Source organism: Panthera uncia, assembly GCF_023721935.1.
Source record: "Panthera uncia isolate 11264 chromosome B2 unlocalized genomic scaffold, Puncia_PCG_1.0 HiC_scaffold_24, whole genome shotgun sequence".
In the NCBI taxonomy this organism is placed as follows: Eukaryota; Metazoa; Chordata; class Mammalia; order Carnivora; family Felidae; genus Panthera; species Panthera uncia.
The window spans coordinates 70,650,910-70,666,946 of NW_026057580.1; the positions used below are offsets into that span (position 1 = coordinate 70,650,910).

Genomic DNA, 16,037 nt, shown 5'->3' on the forward strand with positions numbered 1-16,037 from the left:
GTCAGATGCTTAACATACTGAGGTACCCAGGCGTCCCTACTTGGATTTTTTAAAGAGATATTCTAGTGTATTAAGAAATTCTAAATTTGAGAAAAGTGATAGACAAATACTGCTGTTTTAATCAGGACTCTTTCAATTGCAAATGACACAAATACAGCGGAGGCTTGATTAAGCAAAGGGAAATGTATTAACAACTAGCTTGGGTACCTCACAGAAACCAGAGGTTAAAAATGGCAGCATGGTGAGAAGGGAAAATCCAGAGGGTCTCAAGGAATGCCTGGATGCTCTCTGCCACTCATTGCCATTTGTTCTTGCTCTTTGGCTCCGTGTTCTCTCTCACTGCAGACTAGCTTTAATCACATGGTTGAAACATGACCAATGACAGCATCTTAAATGTTGCCTTTTATGGCCAAAGCCAGTAGAGAAATATCGCACTAATTCTTTTTTCCTTTATCTAAAATAAATAATAAGCAAAGACAAAGATCAAAAAGAGAAAAGGGACTACTCATTGGCCCAGTTTTGGTGAAATGCTCCACCCATAGAACAATCAGTACTGGCCATGAGAGAGGGTCATGGAACAAGTTACTTCGGCGGGGGTGACCATTTCCTCCTTTTTGAAATTCATCCTTCACTTGGCTTCCTAAACACTATTTTCCCTCTGCCCTCTATCTTTCTGGATCCTTACGTTCAGTCTCCATTGTTTGTTAAAGGTCTGTGGAGAGAAGAGACAACCACACCAAACCCCGTCCTCATAAGACTTCCCTGTAGTAATTGAATTTTGCTTAATTCCTTTTCATTCTGGTGATTAGGATCCCTGCAGTGTTGAAGGTAGCCCTCTACCAGTTCATGTTAAAATGAAGTGTGTCTCATTAACAAATTCTTCCACTACTCTTCATATTTTTAATTTTTAAGTATATAGTCAACTATGGTTCATTTAAAAAAAATTTTTTTAATGTTTATTTATTTTTGAGACAGAGACAGAGCATGAACAGGGGAGGGTCAGAGAGAGAAGGAGACACAGAATCTGAAACAGGCTCCGGGCTCCGAGCTGGCAGCACAGAGCCCAACGCGGGGCTTGAACTCACAGACCGCGAGATCATGACCTGGGCTGAAGTCGGACGCTCAACCAACTGAGCCACCCAGGCGCCCCCAACTATGGTTCATTTAACCGTCAAGGAAATTGTGCAATAGAAAAGATGAAGATGTAGCTAAACAACCTGAAAAAAAAAAACGGGTCCCAGTAGAAAAAGAAAATGCAAGCAATGGAAAACAATTTTCAGCAATAAATTAACATAAAAGGAAATTTCAAAATGGAATAAACAAGCTTGGCTAAAAGAGTCTCTCTCCTTTTTTTTTTTAACGTTTTATATATTTTTGAGAGAGAGCACATGCATGCAAGTAGGGGTTAGGGCAGAGAGAAAGGGGGACAGAGGATCTAAAGTGGATTCTGCACTGACAGCAGAGAGCCTGATGTGGGCTTCAGCTTCCAGAATAGAGAGATCCTGACATGAGCTGAAGTCAGTCACTTAACCCACTGAGTTATCCCAGTGTCTGAGAGTCTCTTTTAAAATAGTGCTGGGAGGCCATAAAGGAGAAGGAATTTATGCACGCCCTCACAGAAGAAACTGTGAACTTTTTGGCAGCTGCAAGCCCTGGATTTAACTACCATTTTACCATAAAACTGAATGGTTAGAATTCTTCACTTCAAACAGAGTCCATAGAATTTGACAAGTTTCAATCCTTCATTTGCATATTAATCCAACCATTCCCAGTTAAGTTATTTTCAATCCCTGTTTTGCATAGAGGACCTAAAGGAGAACTGTGCTCATGACCTTTTGTCTTTAAAATTCTGTCCCCTCTTTGTCTTCCTGAGAACATGAGTCAAGTTTCTGCCTGAATCTGTGTCTCCCAAATTGCAATTCTAGTTGTCCAAATAAATGACTGTATGCCTAAATTTTTAGTGATTTTTTTTTCTTGCTTGATGCTAATATGCATTTACCTTAATTAGTAGAATTAGAGAGATTTAAGAAGATTTTATATTCATGAAAAAAAACAAGGTACTATGAAAAAGAACTTTTAGAGAACAAGGTGAGCTATTGGTAATTTAAAAATTTACTTGCCAAAATTAAAAAAAAAAAAAAAGAATTGGAAGATAACATTTGGGAAGTCAACTAGAATGGAATAGTAGGATCTACTATCTGAATAGTAAGAGTAGAATAAAAGGACAATAAAGGAAACTGAGGAAGAAAAAATGCAAAGATATTTATCAGAGTGATAAAAGATATATCATTAAAGGGCCTGTGTACTTCTGAGTACTGATAAACTGCCAAAGACCCCTACCTAGACATATCAATATAAAATTTTAAAACATCAAAGATAGAAATGAGGGGCGCCTGGGTGGCTCAGTCGGTTAAGCGGCCGACTTCGGCTCAGGTCACGATCTCGCGGTCCGTGATTTCGAGCCCCGCGTCGGCTCTGGGCTGATGGCTCAGAGCCTGGAGCCTGCTTCTGATTCTGTGTCTCCCTCTCTCTCTGCCCCTCCCCCGTTCATGCTCTGTCTCTCTCTGTCCCAAAAATAAATAAATGTTAAAAAAAAAAGATAGAAATGAAATATTTAGAAAATTTTAGGGAGAAAAAAGCAGTTAAGCTACAAAGGAATGACAGACTGGTCCATGATATTTCATTTATATTATGGCAGTAGAAAATAGAGGAATGATGCCTCCAAGAAATGAAGACATATCATTTCCCATTGAGAATCCTAAACATAGCCAGAATACCATTCAAGTGCAGTGGCAAAGTGTAGCCTGTATAAAATTAAGAAAATTAATATGCCAAATACTCATTCTTCAAAAATCTGAGGATGCACATTAACAAAATAATGGTGTTGACTAAGACAAAGAATGACCCAGGAAACTATTTGTACACCAGAAAGCAATGAAAGGAAAGAGAATTTGCATGACTGGCTTATGGCAGCTTGGAGGGCTAGCATTCAAGAGAAGGAAGGAGGTGTTGGGAAGCAGGCCTCTACAGAAGAAAATGGGACTGTAGAACTCACAGTAGCATGGAGAGCTTGGAAAAAAATGAGAATAATGATGTAGGCACAAAATTTTACGGACTGATTAGAGACAGGGACTAAGCAATGAGAAAAGGAGTTCTCAAAGGGCTGAGACCCAAACATCAAATGTTAACTTATAGGGTCAAATTAGAACAATAATAAAACCGGCATGATGTTGAACCAACCAATTTTTGAAATGGCTACTAATGTCATGCCAGGATTAATTCCAGAAACACACCGAGTTGCTTTTCCTGAGGAAAATACAGTCTGATGGAAAATCAAGATAGAAATAGAAAAACTGTTCCCCCTGCCCCAAATTTGGAGGAGACCCCATGTAAAGCAGGGCTTGGCCTATAACCCACACATACAGAGCACACTTTCAGAGTTGGGTGAACTTCCCTGTAGCAGGCTGGTACTCAGGAACTAAGCAACAGGCTCATTGGCCCCTTCATCCTTCATTTAAAGCAGAGTAGGCATGGGATAAAGATTTGGTGTACATCTCTTCTTGTCCTTAGAAGTAACTGCTTTCTTCTCATGGTCTCATTTTCCCTTAGATGTCAAGTTGAACTGCTCTAACTGCTGCCAGGGTCTCTGGGTCCAGTGCTCCAGCTTGTAGGTCACCAGATTGGTTTCCAGTAAGGAGCTAAGTTCTTTTGACAGTTCTGCTCTGTCTTGCGGTAGCCCAGTGCCTCTCAATTTCTGGATTTTCAGGAAATTTCCATGTTCTCTCTGTTCTTTATGTTTATGATATAGACTGACTGCCCTTTAACATGTATCATCATACAAACTTCTTCTTTCTATCTTTTCTTAACTTGGTCTGGTTCTTCAGTCTGACATACTTTCAGTCTATGCTGTTTGCTCCTCCTTCCTCATTTGTTCCCTCTCTTCAGTTTCATTTGTCTTGCCCTTTTCTGTCCTGCCTTTTTACAAATTAAGTTATGCATTCACTCATCCTTTCAGCAATATTATGTACTGTACTATAAATGAAAACTGAAATGTTCTAAACGATTTCACAATCGGAGAGAGGGAAGATCTTTAAGTGAAAGAGTAGAAAATATAAGGCCTTCTGTTGAGGTATGATATAATTATTTTGGGAACGCATAGGACTTAGCACAAGAATGGGACAGGCAAGTTTTGCCTAAGACGCCTAGGTAAAGCTTTATGGAGGAAGTAGAAACTGAGCTAGAGTCTGAGGGATGAGTAAGACTTTGTGAAACAACAACAACAACAACAGGGCCTAGGGTAAGGAAGATATTCTAGGTAAATGGAGTAGGGTATATGAAGTTACATAATGAGCTACTCCATATCTGTAGTTACCTCTGGCTGTATGTGATTCTTCTCTTCCTGAGTAGGCAGCATGGACACCATTGGCATGTCCATTGTTGCATGGTGGAGTAGTCAAAGGAATTTTTCTGGATAGCTCTTATATTGGATAAATTATATCAACTCTCACTGAAATTTCCCATTCTTCATCTTCTTCTTCCAGGATTTCTCAGCATATCATATTATTCCCAGATATGGAAAGTGGTGAAATTTATTAACAAACTCATCTTTTTAAACATTAAACAAATTACTGGTAATGATAGACACTGGGGGGATTTTTTTAAGCCTGTATTTTGAGATGTTTAAGCAATAGTCTTTGAGGGCAACTTACCAAATGCATTAGAGGAAGTCATTTGGAAACCTCTTTACTGCTTTCAGAAACAAGAGAATTGAACTTCTCTTTTTGCAGCCAATTCTCTTCAGCCACACACACACACAAATGAAGGTTTACTAACACTCTTTCTCCTGAGAACACTATCTACTGTGAGAAGTGCCAACAGCTGAAAGCATCAAGCCTGCCCTCGCACTGTGAGAACACAGCTCTCTCCCAGGATCTGCCCAGATGCTCATTAAAATCCAATGAGTACCCTACAAGGATGTGTTGTTTTGTCCAACATCATAGCTTTCAGAAAGAAAAGAATTTCAACTAGGTGTGGGAAGTCAGACAAAGTCGAACACCATGGTAACTGGGTCAAATTAACTCTTTAAACAGGAGCTACCAACAACATGAATGGATGCTGGCCATGCGTAACCATTTAAGACCTTCCAACATTGCAGTTGAACTTGCTTCTGCCCCAGTATAAGTTCTGCTATTCCCCAAATTTGACAGGACCCATTTCCCTTCTCTTCTCACTCTAGCTTTGTATCTTTCCTTTTTACTCTGCTCCTTCTTTTTGTATCTCTGGCACTGACTGATGAATTTAGTCTCTGGAATATCTCATGGTCCTGGTCATCTTTTTTACTTCGTTCACAATGGACGTCTCCATAAACCGCAACCACTTCCTCCCATGTTTATATCACACATGGGAAAGAGCCACTTGCCTAGCTTTCTTGTCAAACAACGGGTATTACCATCATGCTCTTCTTCAGCAAGCAGAAGTCAGAAAGAGATGGGGACAGAGGAGGGCACTAAAAATAGTCCCCATTTTTAAGGAGCTTAAAATCTATTTGGCTGTCACAAAGAATACATTTGTTAAGCTTCACTTTGTGAGGAAATGTTTATTTCTCCCAAAGAATTGGAATGTTTTCTTTTGTCATATATTGGAAATTATAGTATTTAGAATCTTTCTCTTGTTTGCTTTTGCTGCCAGGATGCTTAGCACCAAGTGTAGCATTCACAGACTATAATTACATAAGCTCTAATTGCTTCCTTTCCTTTGTATGGCCTTGACTTTATATGCTTATTACTAATGGATAGATATTATTGTAAGGTTAAACTCCTCTTAAGCTTTTTTCGGAGCGACATGGGTGTAAATAACTAGACAAAGATTTCTAGCTCTGAGTTGGATAAAGATTTGAAAGACTGGGGTGCCTCGGTTAAGCATCTGACTTAGGGCCAGGTCATGACCTCAAGGTCTGTTGAGTTTGAGCCCCGCATGGGGCTCTCCGCCTTAGCTCGGAGTCTGCTTCAGATCCTCTTTCCCCCTCTCTATCTGCCCCTCCACGCTTGTGCTCTCTCTTTCAAAAATAAATAACATTTTTAAAAAAGATATGAAAGATGAGCTCATCTCAATACCTAAGAAGTTAGACAAGAACATTGCTGTATTTAGGATGATACTGGATAGAAAGAAAGAGCATTTATTCCTCGGATTTCCAGAGACCTACCACTGGGAGAAAAACAGAGTGGGAAGGAGAGAAGGTCACATAACAGGTGATGGGCTTCTGAGGAGTGTTGGGGGTAAAGGACTTTGTGGAGAGAGGATGGGAGCTTCTGGAAATGAATCATAATGGTCTGAGGGCCATGAGTAAATTCTTAAGGGATAAAAGACGAGATTTCTGTACTTGCCATAAGGGCGAGATTTGGGGGAAAGGGAGATGTTTTTGATAATGATTTTAGAGAAGTATTCCTAATATAATGCTAATATAATATAATTCCTAATATATTTAAGAGCTTTTCCTTCAAGGCTCTTGGGGTCATGCTGGTGTTTATTTGAATTTGGTGACACATATTTGTTTGACTTTGTGACATTAACAGAACATTGATTCAGAATGTGCAAATAGCTCCGGAAGTCATGAGGACAGGTCGGACTGTTAGAGGGAATGCTGAAAGGAAAAACAGCCTGTTGTTTAGAGTTCAGGTTCAAATTCCAAGTGAAACGTTATAGGTTGTATTAAATATCAGACATAATTAAAGATTTTGATTAACATGAATTATATGTGTGATGTGGGTTTCAAAGAACAGGTACTTATGGGCAGCACGTTCAGAGGGTAGCATGCAGGACAAAAGCGTGGTTGTCCCCGATGAATTGCATTCCCTTCTAGACACAAAAAGTAGAGAGGAATATATATTTTTTTGTGACTACATAGAGAATATAGTGGCCAAGTGGAAAAGCAACTAACGATGGTGTTATACGGGAAAGGTTAAGCAATTGTACACTTTTAACTCAAGAAAAATATGAGGTTTTCAGATATTTGAAGAGAACTAGTATGGCTTCAGGGGAGATGTGTATGATTTGAAGGCAGAAAAACTGATCTGCAACTGACGTGTGACATACACACAGGGGATATGACCTAACCAGTGCCTCTTCAGTAACAGCCCCATGCTCGGTGGTGAACGGAGAGCAAACATATGGCAATTAATAGGCCCTCAACAAATACTGATCTTCTTCCTGTCATTAAGAGCATATGGGAATGTAATATGCATATTCTGTACACTTCCAAAGAACTAGGCATGAAACCAATATAGAGAAGCTATGAGAAGATAGATTCCGGCTCAATTTAAAAAAAATAAATAAAAGACGTACTTTTGAAGAGAAAATGAGCTTTCTCCGCAGGTGCTTTGGTTTCCCAACCCAGAAAGTATTCAAACCTAAGCTTTCTGATCCCAATGTAACCTAAGAAATCCGTGATCTAAGTGATAACTCCGATTATGAGACTTCCAATGGGATGCAGGCTACAAGGACTATTTCGTCTTCTCTTAGAAATTAGAGACGGAGGAGATGGAGAAGTGGTGGAACTTTGCAGATAGACTGAAGTTAGCTAAAGTCAGAAAAAAGCAATATGTTGCTCTGTCAATCCAGGACCAATAAGGATACACGGGCTGACCTGGAATAGGACAATTTGAGGAAAGTTTTCACAAAGTTCCCATTTAAAGAGTCAAGTGAATAAGAAGCACAGTCCAGCATTAAGGACAAAAAGGGATGACTAGAACCTGGAAAGGAGACATCAGGTAGAGGAGACTGTCTTGAGAGGAGCAGGGTGATTGGTGAAGGGATACTAACAGCTGTAGGAGAACTTGCGGGGAAGGAGCCGAGGGGAAAAACACCCTGACCTCCCTGTCCACTCTCAGTCTTCCTGGGCTCCCCATTGGCCAAAGACAAGTGGAGGCTGGAGAGCAAGGGAGCATGTTGACATTTTCTAAATGGATCGTCCTTCCAGGCAGGGAGAAAGGTAGAACTTATTAGTCAGTGAGAAATGTTCAAATGGAGTAATATGAGCCCTTTTTCATGCCTTCTAAAATTCCTTTATACAGGCATTCTAACTAAACGCAAGGAGTGAAATCTCTCTTGACAAAAGCCACATTGTCTTTCCATTTATCCCTCTTCTCCTCATGCTATTTGCTCTTCGTGAATCAGCTCGGACTATCAGTTCTATCTCTGTCTTCCATGCTCAGTGGCTGGATCTGCAGATGGGTCACAACAGCTCTATCTGAGAAACTGAGAACTCTATCTGAGAAATTCCTGATGGGGTCCGGCTGAGCATCTGTGAGTTCTTTACCACTGCCCAGACCCTGTTCGCAGTTGGCTGGTCACGGGGTACTATTCTGCCTTTTTGATCCATTAAAATTGAGTCTCTACCTTCCATCCGTGATTCCTGGAAGGCATATAGTTCCCGAGCATTGGTACTCTCTCCTCCTTATTGTTCTCATTGTCATTCATTCATTCATTTATTATTTTCAAATATATTGATATCCTATAATATATACACACTGGGGATATAGTGAGAAACATGCCAGTCACGGTCTTTAACTTAATGCAACTTATTTTATCTTATTCGTCTTGAAACATTAAAATGTCATAGATACTGTCAAAATTACTCCAAGACTTTCCTTTATAAACTTAATACAAATGTTCATTTCAGACCAGGTATTCTAATTATTTTGTTTATTTATTTATTATTTGAGAGAGAGAGAGTGAGAGAGCATGAGCGGAGGAGAGGCAGAGAGAGAGAGAGAGAGAGGAAGAGAGAGAGAATCCCAAGCAGGCTCCACGTTGTTAACGTAGAACCCACTGCAACTCGGGGCTCAAACCCACAAATGTGACATCATGACCTGAGATGAAACCAAGAGTTGGACACTTAATGACTGAGCCACTAATTTTTAACATGGAAAATGTGTTCCTATAGCCATTTGGAAGACAGAAGGCAGAACCGGAGTTGAGTGTTTCTACATTGGTGATCAAACGATAGCTTGGAATGCATATTCTCTAATTAATAAAGAGTCATTGGTAGCTAATGGTTTTACTTAGTTTGATGACAATGATAAGTATAGAATGTATATTTAATCAAAGTGCTATAAAATTGAGATATTAGAAAATTTTATAAATATGAGCCAGCTTACAGGTATTAGAAGATACTGTTTTAAAAGTATTAGCAAGGATGACTCTTTAAAACATATAAGAAAATTAAAAATAATTTTATTAAAATGAATTGCAATTTAGGCCTATTTACATTGTACAAGTATAAAAGTGGTAGAAAATAAATTGTCTTCCATGAGATGAAATTTACATTTGTTAGTGATGATTACTTTAAAAATCTAGTTAAAATTCTTGAAGAAACTAATTAAGATTTTGCTTATATGGAACTTGTGGAGCTTATATGGAACTTATAAAGATGAAAAGAAATATACTGTATAAACACTCAAATAAAATGAATATCTAATAAATAGTTCTGAGGTTCTTACGCATAATTTTGAGACCTTGTTCATCCAATATGAAATAGGTAGCAAAATAACTTACAAGTGACAGTTCTCATTAATTTTGTCTATAAATAGATAGAATTTTGTATAAACTCCATAGAGTTAGAATGGGCTTTGCGGATTTATCAAGTCCAAACACCTTTCACAGGACAAGAAATTTAATTTCCACAGATGTGAAAAGAAGAAAAAGATATTCTCCAGAAGCCACCTACCTTTAATCCTTATATCAAAAAATCTTCCTTTAGGATTTTGACTCCCAGCAGCAGGTTTGGGAGACTGAGTTGACCTTGACCTTCTACGTGCAGCTCTGAACTCTGGGGTTGTCACCATTGGCCCTTGTCTCTACCTGAGTTGTACCATCCATAATTGCTCAAATTAATTTGACCTCGCGAGCCCTCTCCACAGTTGGAATAAACTGCTGCTGAATATGGAATCTATACATTTTCTGGAGGAAAAAAGAATTCTCTGACAGAGACCAAACGACAATATGCATATACGTTGTATACTCGTGTTTCCTAAACAGACGGAATGACCTTCAGCAAATTCTTAAATTTATTGTCTTTGAGAATTCTTTTTCATTTATTTGTTTTTTTAGCTTTCATCTCAATGTTCATCTCTAATAACACCTTAATATATGTTAATTCTCAGTCATTTAAATAATCGCCTTTATAATGGAGCAAGGCTAGGCAATTTCAGTTGTTCTATTTATATCTACCTAAGATTGAATTTGGCAGGTTAGATTTGCTCTCGGTGCTGAAGTAGTTGGGGCTAAAACTAAATTTTGAAAAAAAATGCATTATATGAACTATGTTTATGTACATACCACTACTTAATGCATTGCCTCTGACTGTGTTAGCCAGTACACAAGGAGGCCGTTTCTGCACCTAATTTCAGCAATAGTTAAATTGCATATTTGTTCATTCATTTAAGTATTTATTTGGCCAGGGCTAGGGTTAGGTGGGAAGATATAGCAGTAAACATGGAGTTTATATTCTATTGTGGGAGTGAAAAAAAGGATCAGAGAACAAGCAACCTAATAAGAAGATAAAGGCACAAAACCAAGAAAGCACCAGTTAGTAATACTTCATGCAGATGTCAGTGGAGCCTTATGACAACCTTATCTTCACATGAGAGTTAAGGAATTAAATGATGCTACAATAAAAATTGCCTTTGCAGATGGGTTACTGCAGAATTTTAGTTAAGTGTGGAGTTTGATTATCATAAACCAGCAACAAAGCCTTCAAGTTATGAATGTCATTTTGTAAAGCATGCTAATGTGAACAGGCGTTCATTCTCTACATTAGTATAATTGAAGTGAAAACAAGGAAACAGATTAAATGTAGAAACAGACCTGAGGCTACGTTTCTCTAATATTAACTCCAACTTCTGCTATCTGTTTTAGCACATCAATGGCATCTGTCACTTTCAATTCATGTTTTAATTGTGTTGGGTTTTTAGTTTATATTTAATTTGTAATCTTGATTTTTATTTCATAGTTGTGTACGTGCTCTAAGCACGGAATGTTTACACATTGTTCCATAAAAACGTATTAACATCACTATGTCAAAACTAGAGATTCCTGATTTAATTTTCTTTAATAAAAATTGATAAAAATATTGATAACCTTTAATGTTAAGATTATGGAAAAACACTTTCACAGACTGAGGAAAGAATGAATTGCTATAAACTTTTGGGACTGCAATCTGACAGAATCCATTGATAATCAAAAGGCTCACACCATTCAGCCCACTTTTGGGAAACCATTCATCAGAAATAAAAAGATGATTATTGCAGTATTTCTGATAATGCCAAAAAAATTAGCAAATCAAATCCAACAATCTATAAAATAAAAAAATACTTCATGACCAGCTGGGCTTTATCCCCAAATTACAAAGTTTATTGGTTTCTTTTTTCACTTTATTCTTTTGTGAATGCTTAGTGGTGTTTCCAGAGACTACATGATGTGTGACAACAATGTACTTTTGATAGCCAATGAAATTTGTGCTGCTCATGTGTTCTCATGTTTTAAATTTTTTTTTTTAACGTTTATTTATTTTTGAGACAGAGAGAGACAGAGCATGAACGGGGAAGGGGCAGAGAGAGAGGGAGACACAGAATCGGAAGCAGGCTCCAGGCTCTGACCCATCAGCCCAGAGCCCGACGCGGGGCTCAAACTCACGGACTGTGAGATCGTGACCTGAGCGAAGTTGGACACTTAACCGACTGAGCCACCCAGGCGCCCCATGTGTTCTCATGTTTTAAAACATTCTTGGTTTTAATTTACAGTAAGGTACTGTACCTGTAAGTAAGGTACCGTACTGGTAGGAATAACACACATACACAAAAGCTCTTTGGAGTCCTCAATATTTTTTCTTATTATAAAATCTTTTTTTTTTTAATTTTAAATAACATCCAGAAGTTTCTGGTAGTTCTTATTGCTAGGGTTTGTGAATCTAAGATTTCTGTTTTCTTTCAGTCAAGTGACTTTTAGTGAATTAGCTTCCTTTTGGGAATTTCTGATAAAAAATATACTCTAAAAATATATTTACTAGAAAAATTTTCAAATACACTTACAAGTACAAAAATAATGTAATGAATAGACTTATGCCAACAACTCAGTTCTAATAAATATCTTTCATATTTGCTTCAGGTCTTTTTTCATTGATGATCTTTTAGAACAGTTTATAATGTACGGGGAAATTGAGAATGTAATAGAACAAGTTCCCATGTATTTTGTACCATGTATTTCCCTTATTATTAACATCTTATGGTCCATTTGTCACAATTAATGAACCAATATTGATATATTATTATTTTGTGCAGTCCATACTTTATTCACATTTTCTTATTTTTTTACCTAATGTACTGCTATTTTTTGGTTCTAGGATCCCATTAAGGATACTACATTACATTTAGTTTTCATGTCTCATTAGGTGTCTCTTGGTTGTGACAGTTTTCCAGACTTTCCTGGGTTTCAGTGACCATGACAGTTTTGAAGAGTACTGGTGACATATTTTGTAGGATACTCTTCTACTGGAATTTGCTTTGTGTTTTTCTCATGGTTAGACTGCAACATATTTTGGGGATGAAGAACACAGAGGTGAAGTGTCATGTTCATCATACCAAGGTACATACTATCAATATAATTTATCACCTTTGATGTTGACCTTGGTCACCTGGCTGGGGTGATATTCGTCAGGTTTCTTCTATGTAAAGTTATCCTTTCCTCGCTCACCTTTCCGGACTTTCTTTGGAAGAAAGTCTACATGCAGCTCACAGTTGAGGGCTCCCCATCCTTGAAGGCATAAACTATTTGGAATTCTACTACATGCCAGATTTGTCTCTTTTCCATTTGTTTGTTTGTTTATATCAGCACTACTCATGAATACTTATTTTTCATACTGAGTTATAATTCCTTCCTACTTTATTTATTTTTGTTGCTAAAATGGTTCCAATTTTGATCATTGACCAATATTTCCATTGGCTCTTATGTACCTAGGAAATACTATTACAAATATGGGTTTGTTTATTTGTTTGTTATCACTCCCTTACTTTCTGGCATTCCAAGATACTCTAGGCCCAGCTTGTATATTTCTTGCCCCATCCTGGAATCAGCCATTTCTCTAAGAATACCTGTTTCCTTTTACTGGAGAAAAGTATTAGAAACCAAGATCTAAGTACTACATGCTCAGTAATTTTTAAGAGTTTTAAAGAGTCCTGAGACTAAAAGTTTTCAACTGCTGGTTGCCACTGACTAATAACAAATAATTAAAATATGAATCCATGGGAGGAAGCAGTGTATTTAAAAAGGCACAGGGAGACTTAGATTTGAGTCAAAGCTCTATGTCTTAGAGGCAGTGTGACCTTATGTAAATTACTCACTTTTCTAATTAGTTCCTCAGGCTCACTAAAATTTGACAAATGAACTTTAACTTATTTGTAATTTTCTTGAGATATATATATATACATGTATATATTTGTATGTACATATATATACATGTACATATGTATATACATATGTATATATGTACATATATGTATACATGTACATATGTATATATATGTATGTACATATATATATGCCTTATATATTATGCCTTAAGATATATAATATTATATATATATTTCTACCTTAATTATATCTCATTATCAACAGCAATTGTTTACTCAAGTACTATATTTTAAATCCATTATATCATTTAATTGTTACAGAAACACAATGAGATTTGTGCTGTTTTTAAAAAAAAAATGTTTAATGTTTATTTAGTTTTGAGAGAGAGAGGGAGAGAGAGAGCACAAGAGGTGGAGAGGCAGAGAGAGAGAGGGAGACACAGAATCCAAAGCAAGCTCCAGGCTCTGAGCTGTCAGCACAGAGCCTGATACAGGGCCTGAACCCAGGAACCACAAGATCATGACCCCAGCCGAAGCTGGATGCTTAACCTACTGAGCCACCTAGGTGTCCTGAGGTTTGTGCTCCTCTCATCCTCATTTCAGAGGTAAGGAAACTGAGGCTCAGATAGGTTAAGTTAAAGTGTGAAGTTCCTCTTAGTGTGGCAGGCACATACACAGTTCCGATTCATGTTGTTTCTCTCATTTTCTTCCTTACATGTAACAAATAGCGGTCAAAGAGTAAAATTTTGTCCGGTCTTATAGGCCAGGGAATTGCTTACCATATTATACTCACAGTGTCTCACAGAGTCAAGCATGTTGTGGGCTTCTTTAGTGAGTCTCTTGGCTACAAACCATTCTCATCTTGCCAAAGTTAAAATGGCCTATCTACACACTCTTCCGGAGCTGTTGTGACAAAGACGTAAGTAGCAACAATAATCATCAAAAATAACAATAATATCTGACAGTACTTGAGATGCTATTTAGTCAACCACTGTGCTCAATATTTAATATTATTCATTGCCTTATTTCATTGTCACCATAAATTCGTAAGGTCTTAACTATTCCATTTTTTTAGGTGAGGAAGCTGAAGATCAGAGTGGTTAATTTTATTTCCCAAAGTGATGCAAATTGTTTGTGGAAGAACTGGTGTTTGAAGCCAGGACTGTGCGATCCCAAACCCATTTACTAACACATTATATGAAGGAGAACAGCAGCTTCTGACAAGTGGACGCTGCTCTGGGCATTTTTCAGAACTCAGTAACAGCAACAAGCTTCCCTTATGTTCTAGGGTTGCAAAGAGTTCTGCAATGCAAATAAAGAGTGGGCTTATGAGGGTTGTAGAAGGATAGCTGATGAACACTTTATGCTCAAAATCTGAACACTGTATATGGAGAATTTTCAGCAGGAGACATCCAAATGCTGATACAAGAAAGCAGAGATCAACTAGCACAGGAACGGAGATCACATACAACACAGAAGTAGGGTAAATGATGAGAATTTAGGGAAGATTAAGGCAAAGATAGATTTCTCAGACATTTCTAGCAAAGTATATCATCATTTTCATACTGAGGAGAGTTTGGATATTGACCTTTTCTTTTTTTAATATAATTTATTGTCAAATTGGCTAACATAACAGTATATAAAGTGTGTTCTTGGTTTTGGGGGATAGATTCCCGTGGTTCATCGCTTACATACAACACCTAGTCCTCATCCCAACAGGTGCCTTCCTCAATGCCCATCACCCATTCCCCCCTCTCCCCAAACCCCCCCATAAACCCTCAGTTTGTTCTCTGTATTTAAGAGTCTCTTCCCTCTTGCAGGGTTTGCTTCCCTCCCTCACTGTTTATAACTATTTTCCCCCTTTTCTTCCCCCACGGTCTTCTGTTAAGTTTCTCAGGATCCACATATGAGTGAGAACATATGGTATCTGTCTTTCTCTAACTTATTTCACTTAGCATAATACCCTGCAGTCCCATCCACGTTGCTGCAAATGGCATGATTTCATTCTTTCTCATTGCCGAATAGTATTCCATTATATATACAAACCAAATCTTCTTTATCCATTATCAGTTGATTGATATTCAGGCTCTTTCCATAATTTGGCTATTGTTGAAAGTGCTGCTATGAACATTGGGGTACATGTGCCACTATGAATCAGCACTGCTGTATCCTTTGGATAAATTCCTAGCAGTGCTATTGCTGGGTCATAGGGTAGTTCTATTTTTAATTTTTGAGGAACCTTCACACTGTTTTCCAGAGAGGCTACAGCAGTTTGCATTCACAAAAACAGTGCAAGGGGGTTCCCATTTCTCCACATCCTCCCCAGCATCTATTGTTTCCTGAGTTGTTACTTTTAGCCACCCTGACCAGTGTGAGGTGGTATCCCAGTGTACTTTTGATTTGTATTTCCCTGATGATGAATGGTGAGTATATTTTCATGTGTCTGTTGGCCACCTGGATGTGTTCTTTGGAAAAGTTTCTATTCATGTCTTCTGCCCATTTCTTCACCAGATTATTTGTTTGGGAGTGTTGAGCTTTGTAAGTTTTTTATAGATTTTGGATACTAATCCTTTATTCAATATTCATTTGCAAACATCTTTTCCCATTCTGTAGGTTGCCTTTAGTGTTGTTGAT

General features: G+C 37.8%; 1 pseudogene; it reads right to left on the minus strand.

The window, feature by feature from the left end:
- LOC125939128 (CWF19-like protein 1) overlaps nt 1–4,435 on the minus strand; it is a 74,902-nt pseudogene extending 70,467 nt beyond the window's left edge.
- Between the last annotated feature and the right edge of the window lie 11,602 nt (nt 4,436–16,037).